Genomic DNA, 16,685 nt, shown 5'->3' with positions numbered 1-16,685 from the left:
ATTAGTCCCTTCGGTTTAATATTATTCAACCAAGGTCAACCATGTTTTATAAAATCAATTGTGGTAAACCATGGTTAATTAGGGTCAACCATGGGCCAACGTCACGTTGTGACAAAGATTTTCTCAATATGAAAAGCATGGTCAACCATCATCAGCCATGGTTGATCATGGTCAACCATGTTTTATAGAATGAAACATGGTCAATATTTGTCAAACATGATCGAATGTCACATTGTGACAAATATTGTCTCGATATGAAAATAAATCATGGTCATCCATGGTCAACCATGGTCCAACGTCGCATTGTGAAAAATATTGTCTTGATATGTAAATAAACCATGGTCTCGAATGTTGCATTGTGACAAAAAAATGTCTCCACATGAAAATCATGGACAATCATGGTCAACCATGGTGAGCCACAGTTGATCATGGTCAACCATGTTTTATAGAATGAAACATGGTCAACCATGTTTATTTTAGAATTTATAATATCGATCCCTTGGGTTTATTATTTTCTTGGGTTTATAATATCAATCATGGTTAATCATGGTGAATCATAGCCAGTCATGGTCAACCATGGTTGAATCTCGCATTGAGGAAAAAATTGTTTCCATATGAAAATCATGGACAATCATATTCAACCATGGTAGAACATCACATTGGAACAAATATTGTCTCGGTATGAAAATCAACCATGGTCAATAATGGTCCAACTTCGCATTGTGACAAAGATTGTTTTGATACGAAAATCAACCATGTTAAACCATGGTCTAACGTCACATTGTGACAAATATTGTCTCAATATGAAAATTGACCATGGTCTAATATCACATTGTGACAAAGATTTTGTCGATATGTAAATCAACCATGGTCTAACATTGAACTATCGCAAGAGTTGTCTCCATATGAAAATCAACCATGGTTAACCATGTGTTTATAATATTTATCTTAGGGTTTATATACCTTGGTTTATAATATTTGTCCCTTGGGTTTAATATTATCCCCTTGGGTTCATAATCCCTTGGAGTTTTAGTATTAATCCCTTGGGTTTATAATATTAATCCCTTGGGTTTATAATACAATCATGGTCAATCATGTTCAATCATAGCGAATCATTGTCAGCCATGGTCAACCATGGTTGAATATCACATTATGACAAAGAATGTCTCCATATGAAAATCATGGACAATCATGGTCGACCATGGTCAGCCATGGTTGGTCATGGTCAACAATGTTTTATAGAATGAAACATGGGCAACCATGGTTAGCCATGGTTGGTCATGGTCAACAATGTTTTATAGAATGAAACATGGGCAACCATGGTCAATCTTGGTCAACCATGGTCGAATGTCGCATTGTGACAAAGATTGTCTTGATATGAAAATCAATCATGGTCAACCATGGTCCAACATCGCATTGTGACAAAGATTGTCTCGATATGTAAACAAACTATGTTCAACCATGGTTTAATGTCACATTGTGACAAAAATTGTCTCGATATGAAAATCAACCATGGTCAACTATGGTCTAACATGGAATTGTGACAAAGATTGTCTCGATATGAAAATCAACCATGGTCAACCATGGTCTAACGTCACACTATAATAAGAATTGTCTCAATATGAAAATAAACCATGGTCAGCCATATGTCTATAATATTTATCTTAGGGTTTATATACCTTGGGTTTATAATAGTTGTTCCTTGGGTTTAATATTATCCCCTAGGGTTCATAATCCCTTGGGGTTTCAGTATTAATCCCTTGGGTTTATAATATTAATCCCTTGGGTTATTATTATTTTGGGTTTATAATATCAATCATGGTCAATCATGGTCAATCATAGTGATTCATGGTCAACCATGGTCGAATATCACATTATGGCAAAAATTGTCTCCATATGAAAATCATGGACAATCATGGTCAACCATGGTCAGCCATGGTTGATCATAGTCAACCATGTTTTATAGAATGAAACATGGCTAACCATGGTCAATATTAGTCAACCATGGTTGAATGTCGCATTGTGGCAAATATTGTCTCGATCTGAAAATCAATCATGGTCAACCATGGTCCAAGGTCACATTGTGACAAATATTCTCTTGATATGTAAATCAACCATGGTCTCGAATGTCACATTGTGACAAAAAATTTCTCGATATGAAAATCTATCAGGGTTTCCATTGTCGAATGTTGCATTGTGACAAATATTGTCTTGATATGAAAATCAACCATGGTCAACCATGGTCTAACATTGCATTGTGACAAATATTGTCTCAATATGTAAATCAACCATGGTCAAACATGGTCTAACATCACATTGTTATAAGAATTATCTCAATATGAAAATCAACCATGGTCAACCATGTGTTTATAATATTTACCTTAGGGTTTATATGCATTGGGTTTTAAAAATTTGTCCCTTGGGTTTAATATTATTCCCTTTGATTCATAATCCCTTTTGGTTTTAGCATTAGTCCCTTGGGTTATAATATCAATCATGCTTAATCATGGTCAATCATAGCCATCCATGGTCAACCATGGACGAATGTCGCATTATGACAAAAATTGTCTCGATATGAAAATCATGGACAATCATGGTCAACCATGGTCGAACGTCGCAGTGTGACAAAGATTGTCTCGATATGAAAATCAAGCATGGTTAACCAAGGTCAAACATCACATTGTGACAAATATGGTCTCGATATAAAAATCAACCATGGTCAACCATGGTTGACCATGGTCCATTGTCACATTGTGATAAGGATTGTCTCAATATGAAAATAACCATATTCAAGCATGTTTATTTTAGTTTTTATAATATTTATCTTAGCGTTTATATACCTTGGGTTTATAATATTTGTCCCTTGGGTTTAATATTATTTCGTTGGGTTTATAATCCGTTGGGGTTTTAGTATTAATCCCTTGGGTTTATAATATCAATCCCTTGAGTTTATTATTCCCTTTGGTTTATAATATTAATCAAGGTCAACCATTTTCAAATGTCACATTGGGACAAAGATTGTATCAATATGGAAATCAACCATCGTCCAACATCACATTGTAACAAATATTGTCTCGATATGAAAATCAATCATGGTCAATATTGAAATTAACCATGCTCAACCATGTTTATTTTAGTGTTTATAATATTTATCTTAGGGTTTATATACCTTTGGTTTATAATTTTTATCCCTTGGGTTTATAATATCAATCCCTAGTGTTTAATTTTATTCCCTTAGATTTATAGTCCTTTGGTTTTTAGTATTGATCCCTAGGGTTTATTTTTCCCTTAGGTTTATAATATCAATCATGGTCAACTATGGTCAACCATGGCCAATCGTTGTGTACCATGTTTTATAAATCCAATCATGGTCAACCATGGTCCAACGTTGCACTGTGACAAATATTGTCTTAATATGAGAATCAACCATGGTCCATTGTTGCATTGTGACAAAGATTCTCTCAATTCGAAATCAATCATGGTCAACCATGGTCCAATGGTTTATAATATTTGTATTATAAACCCAATGACATGATATTATAAACCCAAGGGGTTAATAATAAATGCAAGGGTTTAATATTAAAACTCCAAGGGATTATAAACCCAAGGGAATAATAATCCCAAGGCATTATTACTAAAAACCATAGGGTTTATATTCCCTTGGGTTTATAGTACTAATCCCTTGGGTTTATAATATCAATCCCTTGGATACATTAATCTAAGGGTTCATATTCTTAGGGTATAATATTATTCATAGGGTTATAATATTAATCCCTTAGGCTCAATATAAATCATGCTCAACCAATAGTTTATATACATTGGATTTATAAACATGGTTGACCATGGTTGATTTTCATTTTGAGACAATCGTTGCCACAATGCGATATTGGAAGATGGTAGACCATGGCCAACCATGTTTATTCGAGGGTATTTAATGTTTATAATATTAATTTCATGGTTTTAATTTTATTCCTTTGGGTTTATAATTCCTTGGGTTTTATATTAAAAAGTAAATGGTATAATATTCCTAGGGTATAATAGTATTTATAGGGTTTGTAATTAATATTAATCCATAGGGTTTATAATTCCTTGGATTTTTAGTATTAAACCTAAGGGATTATAAACCGAAAGGAATTAATATTATAAACCCAAGATATATAAACCATAAGATAAACCTTATAAACCCTTGAATAAAGATGGTTGATCATGGTCCAACGTTGCATTATGACAAAGATTGTCTCAAAATGAAAATAAACAATTGTCAACCATGTGTATTTTAGGGTTTATAATACTTTTTCTTAAGGTTTATATACCTTGGGTTTATAATATTAATCCCTAGGGTTTAATATTATTCCCTTGGGTTAATAATTCCTTGGGTTTTTAGTATTAATCCCTTGGGTTAATATTATTTCCTTTGGTTCATAATCCCTTGGGGTTTTAGTATTAAACCCTAGGAATATGAACCCTTACATTAGTAAACCGAAGGGATTGATATTATAAACCCAAGGGTCAATACTGAAACCCCAAGGTATTATAAACCCAAGAGACTAATATTATTAAATCCAAGGGACTAATATTATAAATTTAAGATATATAAACCCTTGGTTAACCATGATTTATATTGAACATAAGGGATTAATATTATAAACCTATGAATAATATTATACCGTAGGAATATGAACACTTAGATTAATATACCCAAGGGATTGATATTATAAATCCAAGGGAATAATAAACCCAAGGGATTAATACTATAAACACAAGGGAATATAAACCTTGCATTTTTTAGTAATAATCCCTTGGGTTAATATTATTCCCTTTAGTTTATAATCACTTGGGGTTTTAATATTAACCCCTTGGGTTTATAATATCAATCTCTAGAGTTTATTAATCTTAGGGTTCATATTTATATTAGATAATTTCAAATTAAATAATAATAAATAACGTTTAATATGAAATAATAATGGTAATTATAGTGATATTAATTACAATGATAATAATAATATTTTTATTATAATAGTGTTTTTTGTGTTTTTTGGTGGATACAAATGGTGTATTTATCAATGGTAAATAAAAATTAAGCTTTTGACTATATCAACCACATTAATATTTTTAATGTGATTATGTTAGTTATATATTCATAACAATACAGTGATATGTTATGCAACGCTGCTCCTTACACAGACTATTTTATCTAACATAACATTTTTTATATTACAATAACATCATCTAGTATATTCCATTAAAAATAAACAAATAAACAAATTATTAAAAAATATATTTTTGAAAAAAAATATATAATTTAAAATTATGATACATAATAATTGCTATAAACTCTTTTATTGGAAGGAAAAGGCCACACACGTTGCAATGTCAATTAACTATTTACAGATAAAGCAACTTTGAACCCAAAGGCGCCATGGTATGGTATATTTAAATTATAGATTCCATTCTTAATACTCCGTGGGCCCCTCGCTATATATATATATATAAAATTTGGAATAATAATAAAAATTTATAAAAATATAATAGTTTTGTTTATTTATATCAAATTTATTGAATAATAGATTAGGTGATTTTGCTTGGGATAAAATAATTATATATTAATTTAAATTCACAATTATTCATGAATAAAGACTATCATTAAAATATTAAGATTTAAGAGGTGTATTTATACAATTATATATATAGGTGGATATAATGTTTTGTTAAATATTTTGAGTAATTCAAATTTGAAATAAAATTAAAATAATATAAAATTAATAATTATATTTATAATTATAATTATTAATAAAATAATTTCACTGTGTCATATTATATTAAAAAATTAAAATGAATATTAATATTTATAATTATAATTATATTAATTAATAATTAAATTAAATTAGACTAGATCTATTTTAACTTTGGTTGAAAGGGATTAATTTTGTTTTCATTCTAAAAGAAGTTTGTATCTCAAGAGATTTGATCCCTCTCAGCCCTTGGTAAATTGAGAGTTAAAATGGATCTAAACTGGCTCGTAATAGTAAAGGAGACATAACATTTACAATCCATATGAACAACAACATTGAAATTGGAATGGGATAAAAAAAATAAGGTATAAATATTTAATATATTAATAATATTTTCCCATACATTAAGTTAAATAATTCCCCCATCGGGGTGTGAGCTGGATCCAACGAGTTTATCTAGGCACATTGTTTAATATGTAGATCCCAAGGAAATCTAAGGCCATCTTCCACATGCATGCAACACTTGGAGAGGTGGCGGTACACATGCAGGAGTTAAATGCCAACCCGGAAGGTGGCAGAGGCATTAAGAAGGTTGTGAAGGTAATTTTTCCCTCTGTTGCATTTGGTGAGTTGGCCTGTGTGCTCTATTCGTTGTGGATCTGGTCCGAGTTGCTCGTCCTAGGAAAGACGTTGGCTCAATCTCCTCCTGTTCAAGGTCTCTGTCACAGGTATGTCTCCACTCTTAATTCAGTTATCCCTACATCTATGGATCTTTGTCTCTATCTGGGAGTATCTGGAGAGAATAGAACAGTGTTAGTCAAGTGTGAATGGAAAGAGATTTCTCTAGATTGCGGCATGGTAGGGTCGATTCTGTGTGTCAAGTCTCTAGTATTTTGTGTTCTTATGTCAATGCTTTATGAAATTTGGCTATTGTGCATGGGTTTATGCGAGGTTTGGCCTATGGGCTGCTTAGGGTTTTGTTCTACTCCCTGCCTTCTTTATGTTGGATTTGTTATGGTTTTGGTTTATGGACAACCCTATTTGGTTAATGAGGAACCTGATTATTTAAGGTTTTAGTCTATGGACAACCCTGTTCGTAATTATTGGCCTAGTCTTAGTGGGCACAGTGTCATGGTCTGGTTTGAACTGTGTGAAGCGTCTTGTGTCATTTTTGTCTCTATGTTAATGATATATGGAATATGGTTATGGTGCCTAGTTGTGTGTGGGACCTGGCCTAGGAGAAGCTTGAGGTTTTGCTGCTCTTTCTTTCTCTGGCAGACACATATCTTGCTTGAATTGATTATATATGAGCTTGACCTGACCCCTTCTGGGTTTTTTCTTCTCGATAATTCAGTTTGTAAGTATAGGCCCGACCATTGTGGGCACTGTTGTAGCAATGGTAGGCGCAGGACCATAACTCTCTGTTGGTCACTTGGTGACAACAAGCTCTCAATTTGGCTCCTTATTTTCTTGGTCTCTTATGCAATTTTGTTGGCAAGTGTCTAGGGTTGGAGCGACCCCCGATAGTTTCTTGCTCCTGAGTCTACATTTTGTTCAGGTCGACTTCTAGATATAGAGATAGTCAATTATTCAACTTGCATGTGTACAAAAATGATTCATGCCTTTGGTAAAGGAAGGAATGGTTGGGGAGCCCGCAGTCATGGGAAACAGAGGAAAGCATCCCCTTCCCAGGCTAGTTAGCCAACTCATCCAAGGGGACTATGCGTGTGCGTAAATCAGCGTCTAGGATTATCCAAGAAGCAACCCAAGTGTACCATTCAAGTAGTTTGACCCCAATTAGATAACTCATAGCAGAATAGGAAGATGAGATTAAACAAAAAGAGGAAAGTTTGAAAATTGATGTGGACGAATGGCAAACATTGGTTCCTAAACCTATACATACCTGCAGAAGATCCACCCAATACAAGCAAACAATCCACTTATACTGGATGATGAAGAGCCTTTTCGTTAAAGCCCTAGAGTACTTCCCAACATGCATGCATATGTAATCGCATGGGCACTAGGATTATACCAAGGAGTTTCAAAAGATCCAATTCCAATTGCATAAGCAAAATAGACGCCTCAGTCGCATCAAGCAACATATCCCCTGTATTTCTCACATGAAGCTTCGAGGCTCTACAATGAAGGACCCTGCTCGTGTTGATTCAGTTAATGATGAGTAGAGTGACAGTGCACCCGTGGTTGTAGTTTTTGTATGAAGCAGTTTCAAATTTTTAGGAATGTTGTCAGTTAGGTTTATAGTTATCTAGATTGTAGGAAGAACAAATACAGTCAGATATATATAGTGTGGCTAGTAAGACTTGTTATTTTTTGTTTTTGGATGGCTTATCATGTTGTTAGGTGGCCAACAGACCTAGTTTCCCAGTGGGTAGGTTGAAGCCACCTAATCATATGAAATGTGGATGTAACCTACTTTTTGATAAAAATTAATGGAAAGGACCTACCAAAATTACAAAAGAAAAATATTATTCTTCATAGAGGGTGTTTAACTATGGGAATGACATGACTATTTTAAGATGCGCATTGAGAGTTTAATGAAGGGTGGAAATACAACTTCCATTTGGAAAGTTGCATGCACCAAGGTACCCAAGTGATTAAGGATATTTGAGGTTGGATCATGGGAGGTTGTTGGAATGATGGAATTAGCTACTTGGGAGAGTTGGGAAGGACGCTCAGTCTTATAACATACCTTCAAACTGGCTCCAAGTGTAATAATGGAGAATATTGTGATGATGGTGGTTTATCATGACACAAGGTGGCATATCAGTGATATAGTCTAATTTATGGCTCGTTGATTAACTATGTATCTTAAGTTGATATTCAATTTACATTCAATCTATATTATGCTATATCAAATCCAATTTGGTTATACTTGTGCTTTTGTGGATATTTCCTTTACTTATAGCTCTAGTTTTCTATGAGAGCCAGATCACTAGCTCGATGCAAGAGTTTGAGTAGAAATGCCCCTCTTCTTAGGCTCAATTTTAGTTCTTAGTTGGAAGGTAGAAATTATCAAGCTCATTTTCTTTGGCTTAAGGATTGCACCAACATTGGGTCTAAGGTTTGGTCTAATGGTAGTTTATTTGTTCTTTGGCATTTCAAATTCAAGTTATCTTGTTATTCTCCTTTTCTTATCGCTTTGTTTTAAATATGGTTTATAGTTTTTCTTCCCTTATTTGGGTATATTTGTGGTTACTGGAATGTTCTCCCCAACTTCCCTCTAATCTCATTTCCTCTGCTTGGTCTATTGTTTGGCTATCACCCCTCCCTGTCTTTACAAGTTGGCTCTAGGTTTACATTGTCAAATTGGAGATCCCTCCCTCGTCTCATTTTCCCATGCTAGGTCAATTTCTTTGGAAATTTTTACACTATCATTATTTAGTGCTCTCCCCCAAGTGTCAATTTCTCTCTCACTCCCTTGGTATCTGCTTCTTATTCCTCCATAACTTCTCTCCTCTCATTATGGCTTGGTAGCAGGTTTCCTCGGGTAGTAGTGAAGGCAAAAGAGGAAAATCCTCCCCTCCTATTGATCCTAATACTCAATTTCCCTTTTCTTCTTAATCTCGAGTACAAGTTGTAGCTTGTTATTTAATGGCCCAATATATGGAATTTATCCCTAAAGAAGTTTGTAAAATTATCTTTAAGATGGAGGACATAGTTTATTAGACTTGCAAATTCATCTTGAGCCGTTAAGTCTATAGGTACACCACAATTTGGATCACTTAGGTTGGAAAATCTACTTGATCTCACTAAAATTCCTACATGCAAATAATTAATTTGTACTAGCATATCAAAACTATCACAGGGAGAGTCCTCACAAATCAGCCAAAAAGTCAACAATAAACTCTAGTGTGTATGGCTGAGCTATTGGACGAAATGGACAAGTTGAACAAAAAGGTTTATACGTTGGGCAAAAATTTGGAAAAATTATCCTTCACCTCCTCTAATGAAGACAGTGATCCTCCTCCACCAATACAAGTGGACTCTCCCTCGAGATAATATGATCAAGTGAGCCATATTTTTTGTTATGATATTTTATTATGGTTTCATTATAGTTATGATTCTAAAATTTTGACATAGTATTTCCTTTAGTTTTACTAGTATAGTTTCCCAAGTGGGAAAAAAGTAGCCCATGAAAAATTACTCTATATTTTCTTTTGAAAGTAATATAAAGTAACTAATATTACAAAAATATATATATATATATATATATATATATATATATATATCTTAAATATTATTAAAAGAAAATATAAAGACTTAACATATTAATAATATTTTTTCCATATAATATGTTAAAAATATTATTAATAAAGTTATTGTTAATAAAAAATATAGAGTTATTTTAGCAATATTGATCATTATTTTATTAAATTGATGATTAATTATTTTATTAGTATTTATATAATTTTATTATAATATAATTAGAATATAAATAATATTAATATAATTCAATATATAACATATAATCGATCATATAACATTATTATGCAATAATAAGAGTAAAAATAAAATATGTATAATAAATTCTTTGGGGATTCCCATTGTGGGCGTCGAGCCCCTCCCCCCCCCCCTTCCCCTCACTTTGATATCATGTTAGCTCACAAGAGAGGGGTTTGCGACTCCCACTATTTTTTGTGCATTCCATGAGCTCCTGTCACTTCATCAATCATGGCACAAAGCCAACACAAGGTTAAACATCATTTTAATATTATAGGTAGCATAAGGAGGTACATGAAGACTCGGTAGGAAAATTTTATCATATTCGCAAAGCTAGAGGAAAAAGAATGACAGTATAGACTGCAATATGACCATTTTATCCAAGAGGTTAGCCAACATCTCCTTCTCCTTGAGTGAGGATGATGACTAGCTAGTGCAGATACTTGGAGATTCTACCCAATAATTGTTATGACTCACTAGTTTTTTGCTTGAAACACTATATTAGTCTTTTTTGTCTTCTCATGTCGATTTATGTCAAAGTCTGGCATAGCCAATCTGTTTTTATAAGTTTATGTTTACAAGATTCTCTAGTTAGATGAGATCTTAGCAACCTGAAGACTCAGAACTTATGTTACTAGTCTTGGTTACCTTCAGGAAGACCAGTAAGATAATTTTTTTATCTATGTAATCCTAATGTGACTTAATGAAAAGTGCCTAAATTCAAAAAATAAAATGTATAATAAAATATTATATATATATATATATATATATGATCATTTATAAATAAAAAATTTAGATACAGTTATTTCATTATATAGATTACATTAAAATTATTTATCATAGGCATTTAATATTTTGGTTTTTTGGTTGGAATTTGGTGTCATATTGGTTGTTTAAAATGTCGCTTTTTGAATACATTAATGGATTCAATGCTATAAAAATCCTTTGGAGCACTTGGATTGTCAAACTTGTGATTCTAATAAAGGTCTCCTAGATTTTGGGTAAAATTTACTAGAAAATATGTAAGTTGAAACGAAGAAGAGTTAGACTATTGCTATTGTTATGATAAGTAATATTATTAAAATGAAAATATTGATATAATTATAGCTAGCACAGTCATATAAATTAAATGGATGGTAAATGTATATAAGCATCAATCCATGATATGTAGAAAGAACTTACGTCATGATACATCTCACATTATCAAGATTTAGAAAAACTTAAACATTATTTTAAATTATATATATATATATATATATATATATATATATATATATATATATATATATATATATATGAGAGTTAAACATACATACATGGGCGGCTGGAGGGGGAGGGGTCATTATAATCCCTGATGAATAAATGATTTTGCGACATGCTTGGGGACTTGGAAAAACCACAAACAATCATGTCAAGTTTCTTGCTCTCTGGAAAGGATTGGAGCTCACCTCAAATCAAGGAATCAAATCAAGCAGATTATTATCTTTGGGGACTCACTATTGGTTATAAGGCAATTCACTAAAGATCTATAAACTCCCCATCTTCCCCTTTGATTCCCAGGATACAGGCCTCTTGAAATAATTTGACAAAGTTAAAATTTACCACATATATAGAAATTTGCTGAATTGACAAAAAGAGGGTCCATATTATCTAAAGGAATCCTTGAAATCAATACAAAAGCATTCTTATTCACATTTCTATTAATGAATAGTAATCATTGTTTGCTAAGGATTGACGGGAGTCGATCTATGGTCGCTGCTTCCCAGACTTTAAATAATAAGGAAATTTCAGAAGGCTCCCAATGGCATGGTCGGGCCCAAACCTTTAATTGACCTAAGTCCAAGTGGCATTCTTCAGTAACAAGTGGATCTCGATGCTCACTCTCTGATGTCATTTCATATTAAATCTCTTTAATCTGAATTATTACTCCCTCCTCTAGTTGTGGTGAATCCTTCATTTCAGAGAAAGGTGGTTTCAATTTCAATGTTCAACATGATCATAAGGTCATTTCACCATGATGGGAGATCTTTGGCCTTTTTCAGGCTCACATTTCAATTGCAGGTTTAATTATATTTGGTTCTATGTAATTTTTTGGAATTCCTATATGTATTCTCAGGCATGCATGAAAAGGGTCAGGAAAACAAGATTTATAGGAGGTGGTGTTATGGTTCTCTCTTCCCTCAACCCTTCCACGACTAGCTGGAATTTTATTGCTCTCTCCACAACGAGTATCATGGTAGGGTTGGATAAAGAAGAGGGGCTCCATGAGATCATTAGGGCCTCAGAGCTAACAAATAAGTTGTTCAACTCCACACAAGCCTTGCTTTACCATCAATAAACTGGAAAACTTAATAGAGCATCAATGGTGCTCTTTCAAATCCTTTTGGAGGATAAAATTCTAGAGCATCACCTAACCACAGAGTCCTCGGTGGCTAAAATAAATTTTGAGGTCAGGCAGGTCACTGAGTGGGTGGTGGTTTAGGAGATATCTAACGTGCAAAGGGATGTTGAGGAAGGTGGCATTCTAGAGCATCACTCAACCACAGAGTCCATAGTGGCTAAAATAAATTTTGAGGTCAGGCAGGTCACTGAGTGGGTGGTGGTTTAGGAGATATCTAACGTGCAAACGGATGTTGAGGAAGGTGGCATTGCTAGTGCTTGCACTACGCACAGAAGGACTCATCGACCTCGCAACATGTAAGATATCAAACATGACCCATGGTGATGGATTTTTCTAGTCTTGAAAATAGTTATTCTAAAATGGGTATCGATTTTCTTTTGTTATGTAATCCCCAATTATAATAGCATGCAAGTTCTACTTTCTATTAGACTATTTTTATAAAATATATGGGAATATCAATTTTGTTTAAGGAGCATGGTGTGTAATGGTGACAGTAAACACTTTGTTTACTCATTCGACGATCTCCCTATTGTGGACGACTAGAGATGTAAGAGTTTTGATGTAAGGGCGTTGGCCCTAAAAGAATAATTTTATTAATATAAAATTTGTATCTGTTCCATTTTAAAAAAAAAAGAGTCAAACATACATTCATTAAAAATCATAGCTCATTTCATAGTGAAATAATTAAATTGAAAAATAAAAAAGGTATAATTAACTTTGAGAAATAATTCAATCTTCTATCTAAATACTACTAAAAGTATCTTGTGAATATCCCATAGAGGTTAAATGTGTAATAGCCATTTATTAATTATTGATAATTAAAATTAAACATTGGATTATACATTTTGGAGTTTTTGGCAAAACAAATTTTGATCAAATAATGATATTTTGTTATCTTAAATGTGCTTTTGATTTATATATGGATTCAACACCCTAAAAAACCCCTAAGAAACTTGGATTATGGAGAGTTCACAACTCAAACTTGTGATTCCACCAAATACTTATGAGAGCAAATTCAATTGCAAGATATGCCTATAAAAGCTCAAAAGTATCATAACTTGTAGGCTAAGAGGTGGAAACCCTATTCCAAAATAGACACGTTATGGGTGTAATATGTTTGATTATGGTCAACTATTTTTAATATTGATTGATCATGCTTAATTATAGTGATTTTTATTAACTATTTATTTTTGTTAAGTATGTTTGATTATAGTTGAATTAGTTTCATTGTGGTTAACTTTAGTTAGTCTTAATTATGGTTAGTCATGATTGAAAATACCATGATTAATTATGTCTTATTATGATTATTTATGTTTGACGATGCTTATTCATGATTTTCCATGATTAGAAGTGGTGTCTATAAATTGCAATATAAAATAAAAAAATTAATAATTGCACTGAGAGGTTCTCTAACCCACCTGTTGTGATGTCTTAGCTTATTAAACATTTGGATTTAATGATAGTACATAAAAATGATAATAAAAATAATTAATTATAATTAACAATTAATTTTGATTAATAATTAATTATAATTAATAATTAAATTAGCTTAAATCCATCTTAACTCCTTGGATCTAACAAGTGTTGAGAGGGATCAAATGTCTTGAGGTGCAAACCTCTTTTAGAGTGAAAAGAGATTTGATCCCTCTAGGCTCTTGGTAAATCAGAATTAAGATAAATATAAGATGGTAATTAAATATAATGCAGTCTAAATTAAAAAGTAATAAAATAATAAATCAATTCAATTCAATTTATTATATTGTAATTTTTTTTAATTAATAAAATTAAAAAACTCATAGCATGCACATTACATTAAAATAAATTAAAATAATGATTATTCATATTTTTAATCATAATAATTGAAAACATATAATTAATAAACATATAAAAACTAAAGTCTTGTTTAACAAGGTGACAATTTTGCCTGGACAACGAATTTCTGGTAGGAATTCTACTATTTTTTTCAAGAAATCTAATAGTGACAGTCTTTGAATCATTTTTTTATGGAGCAAATGGATTCAACACCATCAAGAACCCTTGGTGCATCAAATTTGTGAAGCTTGACAACTATAACTCAAATGAATTTCCATTATTATCGCTTCCTTAAACTACTCTTAAAAACTAATGATAGCTAACCATGTTTCGCCATGGTAGACTATGGTTGATCATGATTATCATAATTGGACATGTTTGATTACTATGATTTATGGTTGACAGTCTTTTACCATGGTTGATTAAGGTCAACTATTTAGACCATGGTTTACCATGATTAACCATGTTTTATTATGGTTAGTTATATTTGATCATGCTTAATCAAAATTGTCTATTATTAAATGTAGTATCGATAAAATGAAGTACGAGATAAAAAATAATAATAATAATAAAACATAATGTAGACTAAATTAAAAAATAATATCAGTTTATTATATTCTAAATTTATTTTTATTAATAAAATTAAAAATTTTATAAAATGCATGAGAGGCTCATTCTACCGCCCAGTATGATGTGTAAGCCTGAGAGGCTCATTCTACCGCCCAATATGATGTGTAAGCATGAGAGGCTCATTTTACAGCCTAGTATGATGTGTAAGCATGTGCTTTCGTCATCAAAGTTGAATTTTTTCTCATGTCAGCCATAATAAAAGAAACAAAAACAAAACTATACAAAACATTTAAATAATGTTGCCTTATAAAAAAAAATTGGTATGATGTGTAAGCATGTGTGTTCGTCATCAAAGTTGAAATTTTTCTCATGTCAGCCAAAAAAAAAAAAAAACAAACAAAAAAAAAAACTATACAAAACATTTAAATAATGTTGTCTTATAAAAAAATTTGCACGTGAAGAAATTGGATCCCTCTTGGCTCATATTAGATCTATATTTAAGATAGATCTATGCTGGTAACTAATGGGTAACTCCTAGATATAGACGTAGATGCAGGGAAGACCACCAATAAATATCCAATTCAAATTCCTACATGGCAATGCATATATCATTTTAAAACAAAACTCACTCTAATTACTCATTCTTTTAATAGACTAGACTTAACCAATCTAAGATGAAATGTGCTCAGAGAAAAAAGATTTCAACTCGCTTAGGCTACAAAGAAAAATGTTTTAACAATGATTATACTTAAGCTCAAAAAAATATGTTTTAACAATAATAATATATAATATGAGAAACCCTCAAAGCTTACTTATGGACTAGGTTGAGTTCCTTAAGTAATAAGGAAGGCTTGCAATTATAAAATCTTATATAAGATGTTACCTTATAATCTATGAAGTAGGGTAGAGAGTCATTAGTGTTTTTGTGTGTCTATGAAGTAGGGTGGAGAGTCATTAGACACAATGGGCAAGTCAAATGCAACTAAGGGCAAGGAATACTTACGTTGCAGCTTATCCTCAAACAAAGTGATGACCCCATATAGTTTGTGTTGTTAACGGTAACTGATAAGCATTAAAATATTTGGCAATGTTTTGTTGATTGGATGGTGAATAATAGGTAAAGTTTAAGGATGTATAATTGTTTGAAGCCTACAATTATTTTATCATTATCATTGAAAAGTTATGTTATAACATTAAGGATATTCAGTAATGGCCATATTCGAGAGGTCTGACACCTGACTAGCTTGAGGTGTTGTTTGAGGAAGTCGTCCACCAAGATCAAGATCTTGCTAATGTTACGTCCAGTTTTGGGTTTGGCGCCGTTGATCGTTTTTTGAATTACAATGTTTTTTCATTTGGGGAATGGTTTTCGTTCTTATTGTGTTATAAAAAAGCGTTTAAAATACTAATATTTGTAATTATTTGAATTTTAGTTAAAATTTTATTGAATATTATATTTAGTACGTTATAGGAGTGTTTAATTTAGAATAAAAATTTCAAAATCACTATAAATCACTATTCAATAGGAGTGTTAATAGGTTTGTGCCTCTTTTATAAAGCAATATTTGAACTCGGAAGGGTCACCATCCAACCGATGGAGATGCAAATGTTGTTTTTAATGTTACTTGCCACTGTCCTAGTGTGGCTTCCCTTATTTGTGAAGGCATTTTTAATGGTGCCCTATATTCTACCAATTTTATTGGCAATGA

Source organism: Pinus tabuliformis, chromosome 3_1 (genome assembly GCF_031772625.1).
Source record: "Pinus tabuliformis cultivar Carrire ecotype Pingquan chromosome 3_1, CPIR1, whole genome shotgun sequence".
NCBI lineage: Eukaryota > Viridiplantae > Streptophyta > Pinopsida > Pinales > Pinaceae > Pinus > Pinus tabuliformis.
This window is presented reverse-complemented; position numbering follows the sequence as displayed.